The following is a 19,831-nucleotide window of genomic DNA, read 5'->3' on the forward strand; positions in this document are numbered from 1 at the left end:
TCGCCAAAGAGGATACGATGATGAAGTACTACATGAGGCCAAACTGCGAGCTGAGTCTGCAGTAAGAGAGTCACTAATTAAGCGGAAAGATAAGAATCCGTCTAAGAAAAAGGATGACTCCATCAGACTTATTACCAGGTTTGGTACCCATTGGAATCAATTGGGGGGTATACTATCTCGACACTGGCATATACTCCAGCTTGACCCAAAAATAGCTCGCCTGGTGGGAGATTATCCCAAGATGACGGCCAGGAGGGCTCCAAATTTGCGTGACCTTTTGGTGCGTTCTGACTACCAGCCCAAAACGGTGCCAGCCACAACCATGTGGTTGGGTGAGTCGAGACGCCCCAATGGGATGTATTCCTGTTCTGGCTGCAGTGTATGCCTTTTGGCTGAGAGAAGTGACACCTTCTCCGATGCAGAATCAAGACATGAATATAATGTACGATCGCTTATTAATTGCAATAGCAAGTTTGTCCTCTACATGATCACATGTCCGTGTGGACTAAAATATGTGGGGGAGACGACACGAATTTTAAAGTCTCGTATTCAGGAACATGTTAGTAATGTCAGGAATGCAACCATTGGATCGCCCCTAGGGGAACATTTTTTTAAATTTCATGCTAGTGATCCTGATAAAATCAGATTCAAGGGTTTTTATAAAATTAAATTATCTCCAAGAGGGGGTGACTATGAGAGGTCACTAAAACAAATGGAAATTAAGTGGATTTTCAGACTGCACACACTTGTACCTAGGGGATTGAATACAGATCTGTCCCTGGTCCCCTTTTTACCAAGATAATGCGGGGTGCGGTGGGTGGCCCCTGTGAGGTGGAGGCTGCTGCGGTGTGATATCAAAAAGCTGGGCAGCCCTCACGTTGCAGTGGGGACCCGGGCACTTTGTGAAGATGTGTGATGCATTGTTAATTTCAAAATACTGATTGGGGGTCGATCGGTCTATGTGGGGGGGGGGGGGAAGAGTTACTTGCATGCAAGCCTTAGGCGTATTTATAGTCAGGTTTGCGGCATGTACACCCTTAGCCGAGACCGGCAAAAAGTCCCATAGGAGGGCTCTAATGTCTGAGTAATCGGCCGTACATCCACTGGGTCCCCGGAGTATGTAAAAGTCATGTGTATAATAAGATATGATGCATGTTAATTAAGATAAAAGACCCTCTGATGCCCTACTACGATTAGCTATGATGATATTTGATTTTAAATAGTTAAAAAGTTGAGCTGTAGTGAAAGAGGCAGTGATAGGTCCAATACTGCATCATCTGTTACTAGGTAGATTAGGTCTATATTTTTTAATTGGAGAAGCACTAGACACGTGACTATATATTGAAGGAGGCAACAGCCAACCCTGACTCACGTTTGAGAAAGCTTAGAGAGAACCAAACGAAACTAGTCACGTGACACGGCCGTCACGATCAGCTGACCGGAGCTCCGTACAACGGCGCATGCCGGAACATCATCAGGAGTTGCTGCAGTGAAGTGCCCCAACACAGAGAAGGGAAATGCAGTGGAACTTGGAACTGTGATCGCAGGCAGGACAACAAGGCTGACGGAGACGGTCTAAACAGCGGTGGTGAGAGCCCGCTGGGCAGTGCTGTTTATCTGCATCCGTATGTCCGCTTTGCATGGCATGTTGTTTATGTGGCAATGGACTTAGCCTGTCTCTTGGAGTTGTGGTAGTATGATGCCACTTGAAATAGCTGTGTGCATGCTTGGCTCCAGGAATACTGGTTTACCAGTGGAACTTAGTGCTTGTGGTATTATTGGGCACAATTGAAGTTACAAGGTTGTGCAACCTGAATATCAAGTGTCAACTAAGCCGGATGGCTGGTGCAATGACTGTCCCAGTACTAATACCTGCATGCAAAGGATACCAAGTAAACCACCTCTGAACTTTAAAACGGCCATATCAAATTCTTTAAGTTCCTCTGCTCTGTATGCTGAAATTGGGGACTTTTTACAACCAAGCATTGTGATACTATCAATCAGCACCTGAAATTGAGCTACATTGGAGGACTATAGGTGATGTGCAAACCCTATATGATTTAGTGAAAAGTCATCCCTGTTTAAACAAGTAGTGAATGAGTGCTGTGGGTGAAAGGGGTGATGTCAGCTGACCAGTAGAAACACGGCCGTGTTTTTAAGGGGGGATAAGGGTATAGTGATGAGGGTTGTATAAGATGTTATAATAAATTTTGATACTGTTTTGAAGACACTCTCTGTAAGTCTTTTCTGTCTTGTGAAATTTTGTGACAGAGGGTGGCTACCCTAAGGGGTCAGTAAGCATATTGGCTCTAGTGCATCCCAATCCCATTTTTTTCTATAGAAGGGGACAGAAGAACAGAAGAAAGTGCAGGAATATATATGGCAAATAGACTAGTGAGAATGGACACTGTCAGTTCTCATAGGCTTTCATTGTTTCCATTGGCATCTGCACCACATGACTTGCTCAGGAAATCAAGCAGGTTGGAACTTTGAGCCCCTTTTACTGGTATCGATCCAATGGACCCACTGGAAAATGTACCAGTGTAAGTGGATCCTATATTTAACATAAAAGTTGTTCACATGTACATTTCCGCATTCCATGACCCTGGCCTAACTGTTGACAAACTCAAGTTTAACTCCATTTCTATATAAATGAGCCATGATCTAGTTTTGGATTTAAAACTGTCAAGAGGTGTTAATGCTTTCTATGCTAATCAGAGGCTGTTACTGTTACAGGTACAGTGATGGCTGCTGATCAGTGGCTGTTACTGTTGCTGGCACAGTGCTTGCTGCTGTAACTGGTAACTGATGGTAACTGCTAACTCGTAACTGGTAACTAGCTGGTAACTGCTGCTGCTACAATCATAGCTGCTGCTGGCACAATGGTAATTACTGCCTTTTGCTGGCACAATGCTAACTGCTGCTGCTGGCATGCTGCTAAAATGTCCACCAGAGGAAGCCACACCCTTTCTTTCTATGTAAAGGGTGTAGACTTCCTTTACTCACAATCCAGTCTGTGGTCAGTTTCTCCCTCCGTTCCTCCTCCTCACTAACTTCAATCAAGACTCCTGCAAGAAATGAATATCGGAGGGTGGGGCAGAGCTGCGTCACATACCCTAGGCTGCCATGTTGTGACACATGGGTTGGGAACCTCTGCACTAGATAGAGCCGTCCGAAAAAATCACAGCCTGAAACCCTGTAGGCCTGCTGAATGAATTTCTGACCAGGGAATTTAAAGAGTGATTTTTTTTTTATATCAGCTATTCAACAAGATTTTACAAATATAAAAACAAGCACTGCCCTTGAGTACACATTCACCGATCTACAAAGGAGCCCCTTTTGATACAATGTAATGTTATACCTAGAAAAACAATCTCCTGCTTATCAGCAAGAAAAATGAATCACAGAGTCTCAAATTACTGCTTGTGGTAATGGAATAAAGAAAGGTTAGGGAGGGCATGGGAGCTGGGTATGAATGCAGGTGCATTATCTGCGTAAATGCCACATAGGAGACAAAGCAGAAGATCCTTGATTCTAAAAACACCAAGAGACACAGCTGAACTAGCAAAGTCCAAGGGCAAGCTGGGCTGCCCAGCTAATATTCTGCCAGACAGCTGCAAAGTCGCTGACATCACCAAGCACAATGCTCGCTAATAAATCAATAGGCTTAAAACTCAACCTCATCGTCTTCTTTTCTGTTTTCACTTACATAAATGAAATGGCGGCTTTCTCTCATAATTAAATTGTTGACCTACTTAGACTCTGTGGGAACGCAGAATAGATTTTCACTAGATGCTGCTAGGCTTTTATATTCCTTACAAACAGTGATGAAACGTTCGGATAAGCTACAAAATATTACAAAAATCAGACTATTTTTGTGATCTGAGCACTCCCCGCCCAAACCCTGTTATAGGATCCCCAATCATTAGTAGCTACATACAGGGCTGACCCGACCATAAGGTGAGGTTAGGTGAGGCTGCAGCCTCAGTCGCAGGAAATGACATACAGGGATTGGGGGGAGGAGGGGGGGTTACTGTAAGCAAAAATTTGCATTAGTCTCAACATAATCAATATATAATACTTAAATAATAGTTTCATAGAATACTTTTATAGATTTAATTGAGCATTTCTAATTCTGTATTACAATACAAAGGCCCAGCCATATGTTAAAGGAAAACTGAGACCAGACTAACTGCATGATTTATACTTACCTGTGGCTTTTTCCAGCCCCATGGGCATCATCGGTCTGAGCTTTGTTAGTTTGGCCAATTGCGCTGTATGCACATGCAAGGCCCACTCAGGAGCTTTCTGCGCCTGCACAGTACTACTGCACAGAGGCAGATTGCTCTCAGCCATGGGAGTATGACGGGGGCTCATGCATGGGCAAATGTGTGCAGAAGAGCACAACTGGCCATGTCTGGCCAAACTAACAGAGCTCAGAGTGGGAGAACAAAGCTGCCGAGGAGGACGGTGATGAAGTCCACGGTCCTCATGGGGCTGCAGGAAGCTCCAGGTAAGTATAAATCATGCAATAAGTCTGGTCTCAGGTACACTTTACCTACTAGCCGACGGCTTCAGCCCCAGGATAGTTCCAAGCCGATTGGCGTGAACGGCCTTCTATGGGGCTAGTAGGAGATCAGCGGCAATCGCCGCTCGGAGACTGTTAGACGGCAAAACCGGCGTCTAATTAGGCTGCACAGCGCTGCGATCTAAGGCAGCGCTGTACTGGGGACAACCGTACCCAGGGACACAGGAGAGCAATGTTTCTTTAACAGTTTAACAGCATCAGAACTTTGTTTTACATACCCAAGCCTCATTTTTAGCTGTACAGAAGCTAAGCTCCAGCCCATCAAAGAAATCTGCCCGGGCATTTTTCCACTGATGCTTTGCAAAGCATGATGGGATTTCTAATGTTGTTGTTCACGTTGCCTAGAGCACACAGCTGGGAGGGGTGATCAGGACACAGGACAGTTGGAACTGTGTCTCATGCTCCCTGTCACCTCCTTTCCACCAAAAAGATGGCTGCCCCCATGAAATCACAAACATTTGCCTGTTCTTTTAAAAACAGGGTGGGTAAGAGATTATATTACCTATCTATTTTAATTAGCATAACTAATGTAACTTAATGACAGTATGTTTGTTTAGGCTGAAGTTCCTCTTTAAAGCATGTCTGATTTGATATGTGATGTGATGATATAAACATAGGTACATATAGCACTAAGCCTACTTACAACCTACAGTGGCTTGCAAAAGTATTCGGCCCCCTTGAAGTTTTCCACATTTTGTCATATTACTGCCACAAACATGAATCAATTTTATTGGAATTCCATGTGAAAGACCAATACAAAGTGGTGTACACGTGAGAAGTGGAACGAAAATCATACATAATTCCAAGCAAATTTTACAAATAAATAACTGAAAAGTGGGGTGTGCATAATTATTCAGCCCCCTTTGGCCTGAGTGCAGTCAGTTGCCCATAGACATTGCCTGATGAGTGCTAATGACTAAATAGAGTGCACCTGTGTGTAATCTAATGTCAGTACAAACACAGCTGCTCTGTGACGGCCTCAGAGGTTGTCTAAGAGAATACTGGGAGCAACAACACCATGAAGTCCAAAGAACACACCAGACAGGTCAGGGGTGAAGTTATTGAGAAATTTAAAGCAGGCTTAGGCTACAAAAAGATTTCTAAAGCCTTGAACATTTCACGGAGCACTGTTCACACGATCATTCAGAAATGGAAGGAGTATGGCACAACTGTAAACCTACCAAGACAAGGCCATCTACCTAAACTCTGTGGCAAGATCTGAAAACTGCTGTTCACAAACACTGTCCATCTAATCTGACTGAGCTGGAGCTGTTTTGCAAAGAAGAATGGGTAAGGTTTTCAGTCTCTAGATGTGCAAAGCTGGTAGAGACATACCCTAAAAGACTGGCAGCTGTAATTGAAGCAAAAGGTGGTTCTATGTATTGACTCAGGGGGCTGAATAATTACGCGCACCCCTATTTGCAGTTATTTATTTGTAAAAAAATGTTTGGAAGCATGTATGATTTTCGTTCCACTTCTCACGTGTACACCACTTTGTATTGGTATTTTAACGTGGAATTCCAATAAAATTGATTCATGTTTGTGGCAGTAATGGGACAAAATGTGGAAAACTTCAAGGGGGCCGAATACTTTTGCAAGCCACTGTATATGTGCTCACTTTTTATCTATTTATTATTTCCTTTGCAAGGATTAATAAAACTAGTACTTTATGTATGAACATTAGTTAAACTGCAGTTCAGCTCTCCTGAGAAGTAAATAGAAGCCAAAGCACATTTACATTTACAAGGACTGTCGCCTGCAGAGATCGGGACAGGAGGCTGCTGTACATGGATATTACACATGGCATAGGGGGTTGCTGTACATGGATGTTACACATGGCAGAGGGTCTGCCATACATGGATGTTACACATGGCATAGGGGCTGCTGTACATGGATGTTACACATGGCAGAGGGGCTGCTGTACATGGATGTTACACAAGGCAGAGGGGCTGCTGTACATGGATGTTACACAAGGCAGAGGGGCTGCTGTACATGGATGTTACACAAGGCAGAGGGGCTGCTGTACATGGATGTTACACAAGGCAGAGGGGCTGCTGTACATGGATATCACACATGGCAGAGAGGCTGCTGTACATGGATATTACACATGGCAGAGGCGGAGCAGTGCTTTTCAGCGCTGCTAGATTTGGGCGCAGCCAGCGCTGCCATAGACTGTAATGGGAATCAGTCTATAGCGGCGCTCAGTGAGTAACGTCGGCTCCGTCAGAAGACGGAACCGAAGTTGCTTAAAAACACAATAATTCGGCCTCCAGCAATCGCTGGAAGCCGAATTATTTCATTCCCCCACTATCCATGGCGGCCTGGAGAGGGAATAGTAATTAAATCGGCCGGGACTTGAGCAGAAGCAGGATCAGCCATTTAGCGCTGTATCCCGCGCCCAAGTCTACCGGCGCCGATTTCAAATGTACTCTGGCAGAGGGGCTGCTGTACATGGATGTCACACATGGCATAGGGACTGCTGTACATGGATGTCACACATGGCTGAGGGGCTGCTATACATGGATGTTACAAATGGCAGAGGGGCTGCTATACATGGATGTTACACATGGCAGATGGGCTGCTGTACATGGATGTTACACATGGCAGAAGGGCTGTTGCACATGGATGTTACACATGACAGAGGGGCTGCAGTACATTGATGTTACACATGGCAGAGGGGCTGCTATACACGAATGTTACACATGGCAGAGGAGCTGCTATACACGAATGTTACACATGGCAGAGGGGCTGCTATACATGGATGTTACACATGGCAGGGGGGGCTGCTGTACATGGATGTTTACACATGGCAGAGGGGCTGCTGTACATGGATGTTTACACATGGCAGAGGGGCTGCTGTACATGGATGTTTACACATGGCAGAGGGGCTGCTGTACATGGATGTTTACACATGGCAGAGGGGCTGCTGTACATGGATGTTTACACATGGCAGAGGGGCTGCTGTACATGGATGTTTACACATGGCAGAGGGGCTGCTGAACATGGATGTTACACATGGCAGAGGGGCTGCTATACATGGATGTTACACATGGCATAGAGGCTGCTGTACATGGATGTTTACACATGGCAAAGGGGCTGCTAAACATGGATGTTACACATGGCAGAGGGGCAGCTGTACATGGATGTTACACATGGAAGAAGGGCTGCTATACATTGATGTTACACATGGCAGAGGGGGCTGATGCACATGGATGTTACACATGGCAGAGGGGCTGCTGTACATGGATGTTACACATGGCAGAGGAGCTGCTATACACGGATGTTACACATGGCAGAGGGGGTTGATGCACATGGATGTTTACGCATGGCAGATGGGCTGCTATACATGGATGTTACACATGGCAGAGGGGCTGCTGAACATGGATGTTACACATGGCAGAGGGGCTGCAGTACATTGATGTTACACATGGCAGAGGGGCTGCTATACATGGATGTTAACATGGCAGAGGGGCTGCTGTACATGGATGTTTACACATGGCAGAGGGGCTGCTGTACATGGATGTTTACACATGGCAGAGGGGCTGCTGAACATGGATGTTACACATGGCAGAGGGGCTGCTGTACATGGATGTTACACATGGCAGAGGGGCTGCTGTACATGGATGTCACACATGGCAGAGAGGCTGCTGTACATGGATATTACACATGGCATAGGGGCTGCTGTACATGGATGTTTACAATTGGCAGAGGGGCTGCTGAACATGAATGTTACACATGGAAGAGGGGCTGCTATACATGGATGTTACACATGGCAGAGAGGCTGCTGCACATGGATGTTACACATGGCAGTGGGGCTGCAGTACATTGATGTTACACATGGCAGAGGGGCTGCTATACACGGATGTTACACATGGCAGAGGGGCTGCTATACATGGATGTTACATATGGCAGAGGGGCTGCTGAACATGGATGTTACACATGGCAGAGGGGCTGCTGAACATGGATGTTACACATGGCAGAGGGGCTGCTGAACATGGATGTTACACATGGCAGAGGGGCTGCTGAACATGGATGTTACACATGGCAGAGGGGCTGCTGAACATGGATGTTATACATGGAAGAGGGGCTGCTATACATGGATGTTACACATGGCAGAGGGGCTGCTGAACATGGATGTTACACATGGCAGAGGGGCTGCTGAACATGGATGTTATACATGGAAGAGGGGCTGCTATACATGGATGTTACACATGGCAGAGGGAGCTGATGCACATGGATGTTACACATGGCAGAGGGGCTGCTATACATGGATGTTAAACATGGCAAAGGGGCTGCTGAACATGGATGTTACACAGGGCAAAGGGGTTGCTATAGATGGATGTTACACATGGCAGAGGGGCTGCTATACATGGATATTACACCTGGCAGAGGGGGCTGATGTACATGGATGTCACACATGGCAGAGGGGCTGCCGTACATGGATGTTACACATGGAAATCAATGCTATAGATGGAAGAGGACACAAGAAAGTTGGCAAAAAATATAATCCCAGCCTCGCTCATTGGGCTGCTCAATTTGACGAAGATCGGCCTTTCGCAATCAGTGATCAGCTGATAAAATGATTGATTATAAATTGAGAGGGGTTTTCTGTTTAAATCAACGGTTTTATCAAAATTAACATGCAATTTATGAAGAATATCATATGGTGTATGTCTAGCTTAGGCTTCAAAATGAACTGGGAAGACTTGTTTACTGTATCTTGGAATTCTCAAATTAAAAGGATTTCATCCTGTGCAAAGCCTCTGTGTAGAAGGAAATGACAATGAGCTTGTTGTGGATGCTCACTGGCCTTATATGGCAGAGACCAGTAATCTCAGAGGTCACTGCTTATATCTGTATATTTCATCTTATGGGAGCCTGATGTCAGTAATTCAAGCTATGTAATGCTGGAATTAATAATCAGCTCCTAACCTTAGGTTGACCCAGGATTAGCGAGAACATGTGTTGGGACAGAGTGGCTCCAACCTTATTGCCTAGTCTCTTGACATTTTATTGACTTACGACAGCAGCAAAGCCTGCCTATCATTCTACAAAGCCTCAGGTCTGCCTAAACAAATGGTTTATCATTAGCCTGAATCAGAGCATTGGCACACAGGGCTCAAATACTAAGGTTCTCCAGGGTAAGATAACACTACAGGACTTAAAGGTGAAATGTAAAAGAAATGCACCCATAAATGTGTATATTGTTGTAGCTTTCCTCAACAGTTATCTAATATGCTGTGTAAATGGTTATATTTTTCTCAATTGTATATTGTTATATTTTCCTTGACCATTATCTATTATATTGTGTATATTGTTGTAGCTCTCCTCACCCATTATCTATTACATTGTATATATTGTTGTAGCTTTCCTCAACCATCATCGTAAGGTCAGTGTTAGGCTTCGATAGAGGGAGGGTTAACGTGAGAATAGGTTTAGGTTAGGTTATAAATATTGGTGGAGATTGCAGAGGAGAGGGTTGGTTAGTGTTAGTTATCGGTACAGGGAGGGTTAGGGCTGGTAAAAAGATTTTGTAATTTTACAGATATTCTACTAGCAGCTTATTCAGTCAATCAAATTATTGCAGCACCGTTTTTATATGTACCTGATAGGGAAGGATTGTGAATGGCTCACAAACTGGTGTTCAGTCCGACCAAGCAGCATCAGTCAGTCACTGGCACAGGAAGACTGTTCTGTCCACAGGTAAAAGCTGGCACACGGGCTCCTGACAAGGTACTTTGATCTGATCAATAACACAATGTACTTGCATTAAAGGGAAGGTCCGAGGTGATTAAAAAACAAAAATCTACTTACCTCAGGCCTCCTCCAGCCCCTTTCAGCAATCCTTTGCCCTTGCTACAGCTCCATTTCACGCCGGTCGCCCGGAGTCACCTCCAGGACAAGATGCCTACTTGCACTTCAGCGTGCAGCTTACGGAGTCACACTGGCGTCATCCGGGCTGTACTGTGCAGGCGTAGTAGTTCTGAGCCTGCACAGTACAGTCCGGATGACGTCAGTGTGACTATGTAAGCCGCATGCTGAAGCGCAAGTAGATGCTGCGGCGAGGGCACAGGACAGCTGCAAGGGGGGAGGAAGCCCGAGGTAAGTAGATTTTTGTTCTTTAATCACCTCGGACCTTCCCTTTAAGCTAGCTAAAAACAGATTCATTATGGACCGATATGCCAATCCGATTGGAATTCAATCAGATAGTGGTCATTTCTTATTATTATTCTTATAATTATTTTTGCAGCATAAATCTATTGAGTATCAATCAAACTACAAGCGCTACACAGCTTAATGCAGTGATCCATTGATCCACTTCCCCCACACCCACATCACACAGACATTTTCCAACATGTCCAATCTGACTTTCAGTTGATAAATGTGGCCATTAATTATACAATTTTCATTGTACAATCTTACCACTTTAGCTTCACAAAATCATTTGAAAGTCAACTGATCGGTTATGCTGGAGCAACCAGGAATAAGCAACCAATCAGAAAAATCAACGCCTGTAAGGTCAGCTTTACTGATTCTAGCTCTGTTTTAGCTAACAAGTATGTCCCTTCTATCATTTATGTTTAGGGATGGAGTTGGAAGTAGCATGCGTTCACCAGAGCCAAACTTCCATCCCATAATGCCCAGCATGACCTCTGACCTGAAGTCAATTAACCAAAACGGATGTTTTTAGCTGGACACGCAAGTTCATGAACATCATTGGCCACCTGACTTCAGGTCAAAGGTCACACTGCCCATTATGGGATGGAAGTTCACGGCTGGAGAACCCATGTTGTGGTGAATTCCATCCCTATTTATGCCACAAAAATAACTTATGACTAGTCTACACTTTTTACTCAATGGTTACTGAAGTTCTGAGAATACCTGCATGGTGTTAAGGACTGAGAAAGATATGATTTACAACCAGCGAGAAGTGTAGTGTAATTACAAAGCAGTGAGAATAGCAGAGACCAGCACATACTGAACTCAAGATATGGACCCGATCCCTTAGGCGACATCACTTGGCCGAGGTTGTACAGACGCATAGCTAGCCTACATACTGAACATGCGTTCTGTTGCAATGCAGGGGGGGCAGAGGGCAGATGGAGTGGAGCAGACATGTCATGTGGCCATCGCTTGGCCAAGTTAATTCACCTGGCGGATTGCTGCCCAGGTGCTACTGTGCACAAGCCAGATTATCGGCAGTAGTCATCGGCCGCCTCAGCTGACTTTCATCTAGCATGTGCATGGGTCTCAATGTTTTCATAGAAAAATATTGGACATCAAGGAATCGAGGAGCTTGTGCACACATAAGAAAAGATTTGTCAATGAAAGAATACAGATGACTATGGAACAAGTGTGCCTGCAGTTGCCTTGATTTGATTAATATGACTCTCTTTGCAATACAGATGCATAAAAGAAAAGGCTATCCCAGTAAATCATTACCTATCAAAGCGATGATCACACAGGAGGAAGTGTTCTTCGGTATAGTCATCCAGATGCACTCCCTAAGGATCACTATAAATCTTTGATAAGAGCTACCCAGCAGGATTGTTAATTTGTTGGGGAGGCTTGCACTGCAGACTTGTTTTACTTCCTGCTCGCTGCTTTATAAATGGTGTTCTTGCACTGGACAGCCATGGTACATAAATGTTCCTTAACTTATTCAGCCTTAATGGATGCCATTAACAGTTTCTGCAGCAGCAGCCAAACGTTTAGCAATGCATCACCATATATAAGAAAGATGGACCAGTGGACGTCATTATGATCAGCTGTGTACAAAGCCATTAGGTGACCCATAGACCTAACGTAGCTATCCAGGGTTTGCCAATCGGAATGGAAATAAGGAGAATGTCATTTCAGATCTGAGATTAATGGATAACTAGCTTTCCTTCATTCAACTGCAACGTCTAGCGATGGTCAGGGTCACCTGCTGCACAGGAAGAGCATATTGTATTCACAATTGTCTTCATAGATTATCATCATCCTCATGCTTTACTTATAAAGCACTAAGATATTAAACAACTCAGCACAATAAATGAATAACACGTTACAAATGTGGGAAAAATAACCACAAAAACGTGACACATGAAAGTAGAAACAACCTGTTTCAAAACTACATGTGATTCAGATTTTTTATGTAATTAAAAAAAGTCCTGCATGCTGCGTTTTTCTTCTTGTGTAGCTAGCATTTAGTGAAAATCACAACTCGGAATCGATAATCAGGATTGTGACTTGCAGTGTAAAAAAAAGCCTTGTGAAGATTCCTACAGTCAGTAGGAAGAGGCATGTGATAAGCTTGTTAAAGAGTACCTCCAGTATAAAAGAGACAGAGCCTGTCACTTCAGGATCTGTCTTAAAGTCAATGGGAATCAATAAAAAAAAAAAAAATACAGCCAGATACATACCTAAGGAGAGGGAAGAATCTGGATACTATAGAGCCTTCCCGCTCCTCTCCCGGTCCCCTCCATTAAGCACTGGTTCTCCCGTTTGAATCTCCCACCAAGGGGGCTTCCGAAGTCTATGGGAGCAAAGTCCTCCCGAATACAGGTGGCTCCATATGCACAAGTGAGCAAGAGAGAGGGCGCTCACGCGTATGCAGCATGGTGCTGAAGCTAATGTCCTCCTTTGCTGTACCTGTTTTGAATGCAAGTTGGTAATTTGCCCGTATTTCGAGCTATGCACATCTATGCAGGTAGTTTATTCAGGTGCAGCCATTGTCTGGAAGTGCTGCCAATATCTCCAGCTGTACAAAAAATGTAAGTATACTTATGGCTAGCTGCATCCATATGCTTCAGTTTGCATTCAAATTTTTAGGTTAGGGATTAGTGCATAATTTATATCTGATTTGCATCCCCAGCATCCCTCAAACAAAGAATGGGCTTTCCTGATCAATACGTTGATTAAATATAGACCAAGAGTGTCTTTGTTTTTAACCACTTTTTGCCAATTGATTTAATGTCTAACTCTTGGTTTCTCAAACATTTAGGCCAGTTTCAGACTACTGGCTGGCGGCAGCCGTGCAGTGCAACCCAAGGGCCGCACCGCCAAAAACAGGCCAATAGGGATTACCACACTAGCACGCGGTAAACCACTTCTGGCTGACAGCCAAACAGCAAGTGATGCTCGATCACTTCCTGTTTTGGAAATACGGAAGTGCATGGAAGCGTATTGTAAAAATACGCTTCCGTGCATGCATGCAGGCAATGCCACCACGTTAGTGTTTATAAGACCCTGCATCGCCATTGACTTACATGACTTCCAGTCTTCCTTAGAAGCTGCAAGGTAATGTAGGCATGCGCTTGCGTTAGATGGGGACTTCCTCAACAGGAGCCGTGACTAGGGGAAGCCGCATGAAACGCAAGATGTCTGCAGATCACCGCTGCTGGAATAGCTAGGAAGGTGAGCCGCTCTGCCGCTAACTATTCTTTCGCAGGGGTAGCGGAGACATGCTGGAGGCGGAGGACCACACAGTGCTAGAATCGATAGGAAGGTGAGCCGGTCTGCCGCTATTCTTACTCCAGGGGGCAGGAGGAACACACAGGGAGACAAGGCAGGAAGTCCCCGAAGTTGCTGCGGGCCAGCGGTTCGTATCGGTGGGCGTTTATAAGACGGGGATTCCCTGTCTTTGGAATATATAATGCAGGGACTTTTTCTCACCATTTTGGGGGGAGAAAAAGTCCGTCTTATATTACGGAAAATACGGTACCCTGAAAACAAGAATTATGCAAATCCCCTGAAGAACTCACATTTAGTGGTGCCTACATAAAAGACAACAGGCCAACATGACACTCACAACACCAGCACCATTAATTCCCCAGGCCTGTCTGGCTGGAACTAAATGAGGGAAAGGGGTGGGTTAGTAAGGGAGCATAGTTTCAGACTGCTGAAGTGCCCTGGTGCAGGTATGGCCTGTGGGCCAAAGGTAATACATAGTGGGGTTACTACTGAGAATACAGGTTTGTTCATTTTTCTAGACCAAATGCTCAACAGGAAGTACCAACATGCCAGTGATACTGTTCCTTATCCATTGGTGTAAGAATAAGGGGATGACAATGTACTGGAGTCCTCCTTTAACTACTGTGTGAGCTCTTCATTGGTGCTATGATGGCAATATTCACCTTTATATGTGTATATATTTGGATAGTGGTAATCATTAAAAAGAACCTGAGTTGAAGCTCTAGTTTAGAAACAGATACTTACCTAAAGAAAGGGAAGACTCTGGATCCTATTGAGGCTTCCCTCGTGGTACCCTGGTCCCCCATCACTTGTTTAACATCGGGGCCCTCTTCTTCTATCATGAGCATGGCCGTGGTGGCCGTGGTGCAGACACATGAGCACTGCCGCGCCAGCGCATTAGCATGCAGATGAGTAGTGCGGCCCAGATGTCATAGTCCATAGCTCCTTACTCAAGCCTCCATCCTCAGCAGTGGGATTGTGGCACGAAAAGAGAATCACTGAAGCCAGAAGAACACATACGGATATAAGATGCAGGATGATAAGACTGATGTGTACATTCACATAAAAACAAAGTAAATAAGCTGAAGTAGCGCTTGCTCTTTAAAAAAAAAAGGTTTTTCTCTCAACATAGAGTTGCACTTGAAATTTATGTACAGGAAGTCTCTGACTTTCAAACACCTGACTTACAAAAGACTTGACGGTACGAGCAGCCAGAAAATGCGACATTTGATTCTGTGGTAAGAAGTCAAAATATTTTTTTCAAAAAGACCTTGTAGTTTTTGATAAACTTAAATGTAAAAAAATAGTTGTTTTTTTTTTAAACCAATGCAATGACATTTTGCTGTGGTACACTGAGGGCCCAGGTGGACAAAGGTGCCATATTGGGAGGGCAAAGGTGGGACAGAGGGGGACACTAAAGGCACGAGGGAACAGAGGAGACACAGAGGGGGACACTGCAGGCACAGGGGGGCAGAGAGGAGGACAGAGGTAGCACAGTATTTTAACTTATGGACAGATTCAGGTTAAGAACAGTCCCTATCTCGTTTCCAAACAAGGGAGTATCTAGTTTCACTTTATTATTTTGCTTTATATGCATCTAACTTTAAAAAAAAAAAAGGGTAAATGTCACCATGACAGGAAAGAAAGTCATGTCAATATCCAATGTGCCTCTGAATGACAATTTGCCTTTATAGGGAGTGTACACTCTTGTCCGTACATGGTTCAGGCAGAATGACTGCAAGGTAAGAAAAAACTGTGATCTCTATTCAGTCAGCAGCTGTCTCTGCAGTTTCTGGGGCCGTTGCATAATACTGCAGTGCTTGCTGCCTCCATCCTCCTCTCACTGCATAATTGTACCAAAGGATCAGCATAGAAATAAAAAAAAGCAAAGCAGACAATTCCAACAGCGATAAAAGTGTAATCTCACCATTATCACAGGGACATTATGCTTCTCCGGGGAAGGTCGGGGCTTCTAGCTACATCACTTAAATAGCAAAAAGGAGAACGGAAACTGTCCTAGTCTCAGGATTTCTTAAAGAGAACTAGTCAAAAAATGAGCTTTTTGTAAACATCTGGATTTCGACTCTGAAACTAATAAACTTCTGAAACAATGACGCTTATCATTGCCTCCAACATAAGTTTGTCCTTTTATTTAAAGAAAAAGAAAAGTCAAATGAAAAAACTCAACATACAGCAAAGTCACAGTAGAAACAACTTTATAGGAAACCTGAAAAAATAATGATTGTGGGTTTCCTCCTGGCATTCCAGTTTCCTCCCACATCATAAAACATACAGATAAGTAAATTGGCTTCCCCCTAAAATCCTCCACAAGCGTATAATCGGAGAGAACCCAGCAATGATGCTATGTACCAGTAGAGGGGAATTCCTGCCGGCAGGTGGAGCTGTGGAGTGCAGAGGAACAGATCCTCTGCACAGCCACAGATGCCAGATAATGATTGTACGTAATGGGACAGCAAAGCAGGCCAAGATAGCCCTTAAAGAGAGAGAGCAGAGAGACAGACCAAATGTGTGTTCCCCAATCTAGTCGCCACCCGGCGACGGTGAACACACATCCGCAGAAACAAAGCGGGAACGCAATCGCAGGAGGGAGGCGATTGCCAGAAGTGACACAAGGCAGAACAGAACAGAAAACGAGAGTAGCAAAGGCACAGCAAACAACAATCAGAAGGTGAAGAAAATAACAAACGCTAGCTAAACGCGAACACCGCACTCATTCGCAACAGCGAACGCGTTTACGGCGTGGTCTCCGCACGATAAGCGCAACAGAGACAAACACCCCACCCTGACTAACCAATGACAGACAAATGAACAAATAACAGGAACGCTTGCTAAACGGTTGCCTTACCACAGGCAACCGCAAGCGTTTGCTCCAGACAGACAGACGAACGATCAACAGGAATAGATCAGATAAGATCCACCGCTCTTCCGCCAGAGCGAGTGCGATCCGGGTTCAGGGATAGGACAGAAAGGATCCACTGCTCTTTCCGCCAGAGCGAGTGTGAACCAAGTAGAGAAACAGAACTAGCAAGATCCACTGCTCTTTTCCACCAGAGCAAGTGTGATCCAAGTAGAGAAACAGAGCTAGCAGGATCCACTGCTCTTTTCCACCAGAGCAAGTGTGATCCAAGTACAGAAACAGAGTTAGCAGGATCCACTGCTCTTTTCCACCAGAGCAAGTGTGATCCAAGTAGAGAAACAGAGTTAGCAGGATCCACTGCTCTTTTCCACCAGAGCAAGTGTGATCCAAGTACAGAAATAGAGTTAGCAGGATCCACTGCTCTTTTCCACCAGAGCAAGTGAGATCCAAGTACAGCAACAGAGTTAGCAGGATTCACTGCTCCTTTCCACCAGAGCGAGTGTGATTCAAATACAGGAATAGGCCTAGCAGGATCCACTGCACTTACCGCCAGAGTGAGTGCGAACCACACGGCAAGACAGACAGAAGGAGTAACCAGTAGCAACCGCAGCTACGGTAAAACTCCAAGACATAGACTAGAGAGACCCACTGCCACTAACGTTAGGGCAAGTGCGATCCAGGTACTGGACCAAACGATTCACCATCGCCAACCGCTGGCGACAGTGCAATCGCAAGGACAAGACAAGACAGGCAATACAGATAATACAACCTGACTGCACTAATGGGATGCCTAGTGCAGTCCCCAGGAATACTCTAAGATAATCTTTAGCAAACAATAGCAAGGCTGACACTCCAGGAGTGTATTAACAAACCATCATGACCAGCAAAGAATTGTGGGATCACATGGTATTTATGCTGCAAGCCTTCAAAGGAGGCGGCTAGATAATTTGCATGACAAATGTATGCAAATTCTTCAGCAGCAGAGCAGGTCTGAAACTTGCAAAGTGAAGAATGGTCTTTCTTCCAGAGACCTGCAGCCCACAGATTTGAGGAATGAGCTGAGCGGATCATTACACATTCTTGTCAGGTATTCGTTTTAGCATTAACCCTTCAAGGAAGGGATGTTACAAACATACATACAATGGACATTACCTTGCTCATCAGTTGTCCTTTCAGTTATAACAGACAGCAGCTTGTATGCTGTATAACTGAAAGCAGCTGATAAAATCTTGTCAGAACTGGAAGGAATTGTTGTAAGAAGAAAATGGTGAGCTTCTGAGAGGAACTGACGGCAAAGTAAGTATGTAATTTTCATTTGCAGGTGCATCGTGCACTTATTGTAAATAATTTTACTTGGTTCAGGTTCCCTTTTAAACAAATAATAATTCTGTCATGCAGTTACCCCTGATTATGTATGCTGTTGGCATATACAGTACTAATTTATACTGCTTAGGTATACTTCACTAGGGTCCCTTTAAACATGATCTTTTAAACTGACAGTTACTCACAGAAATTATTTGTACTGTTGTAGTCACTGAACCTTTCTTATGGAACTCAATCTGGCTATCTTAACTGACTTTACTGGGTTCTCCATGGAAACACACTAGTAACCCAACCCAATAATATAACATGATACATCTACAAAATCAGGTCAAGAGAATATTTCCTTGTCCTTAATGCATCAGTAGTGTCTAAATCACACTCCTGAATCAAGCATGCAGTAAATGCAGTCAAATTTAAGTCAAACATCTGATTTGCATGCTTGTTTAGGGTTTATGACCAAAAGTATTAGAGGCAGGGCATCAGAAGGGCAGCCAGGCAACTTGCATTATTTAAAAGGAAATACATATGTCAACCTCCATATTACCCTCACTTTAGGTGTGCTTTAAGTTGCAAAGTTTTATAGGTTAAAAAGGTGAAGAGTCATCAAATTCCACCTCTTACGCCCCACTATACCTCAATCCAGGAGAAAGAAAGTCCACAACAACAAAACCCATCGCCCTAACTGGATTCAATCTGTGGAAAAATATTTCAATTCGAAACCATTCCTCTGCAGCATACATGTCAAAGTCTGGCTCGGGGGCCCAATCTGGCCCTCAGAGTCATTACATTTTCCCCCAAAGTGGTTTCCCCATTTTGCATTATGTTTGGTCCCCTCTAGACCAACAGGGAAGCTATACTGGAGGAGAAGACCTAGAACACCAGGGAAGCCATATGGGGCAGGAAGGGGAAAAGCACTAGACACCAGGGAACTTTATAAGGGAGGAAGGTGGCCAGTAGACATAGAGGTTGGCCCGCGACTAGGTCTCAGTATTCAATTTTGGACCACTTTCTATTTCAGTTTAACACCTTGGTCTATAGGTGTTATAATCCCATTTCCTGTTTCAAGTTTTCATAAAATATTGGAGTACTAGTCCAGAAGCCATTTTTACTTTGGACACCTTATAATGCCCAGGTGCCATCTTTGTTCTAGACAGATAAATGGTGGATGTTCCAGTGGTGATAGAGCAGTGTTCTCCCCAGAATTTTTTTCCAGCAGGGTGGCATGAAAAAATAGCCGGGAGGGGCGAGATGAGAGAATTGAAGGCCGGCGCTTTTCTACACAACTCTGCTTACAACAGAGGAGGAGGTGAGTCGGTGACAGCTGGGTGCTCACCAAAACTAAGAGCCTGGGGAGAACACTGTACAGATCATATAGCTTACCTTCGTGGTCTTTTAAGTCTTTGGAATATTGAGGAGGCATCCTCATTGGTTCTCCTGCTGCTGTCTAAACAATGCCATTCAACTATAGTGTTGAATCTTAAGCTTAGTAAACACTTTCAATTATGAATGGACAATCCCTGACCAATTCTACCACCTCCATGTAGTATGAGGGTCAACAGATAATGAAAACTATGAGTAGATTGTGT

The 19,831-nt window shown here is 44.4% G+C and overlaps 1 protein-coding gene across 3 annotated transcripts in view; it reads right to left on the reverse strand.

Annotated features, from left to right (window-relative positions):
- The window catches only part of NPHP4 (nephrocystin 4), a 486,557-nt gene that overhangs the window by 425,715 nt on the left and 41,011 nt on the right, over nucleotides 1-19,831 (reverse strand). The window lies entirely within an intron of this gene.

The sequence above is a fragment of the Hyperolius riggenbachi genome, chromosome 6, assembly GCF_040937935.1.
Source record: "Hyperolius riggenbachi isolate aHypRig1 chromosome 6, aHypRig1.pri, whole genome shotgun sequence".
NCBI lineage: Eukaryota > Metazoa > Chordata > Amphibia > Anura > Hyperoliidae > Hyperolius > Hyperolius riggenbachi.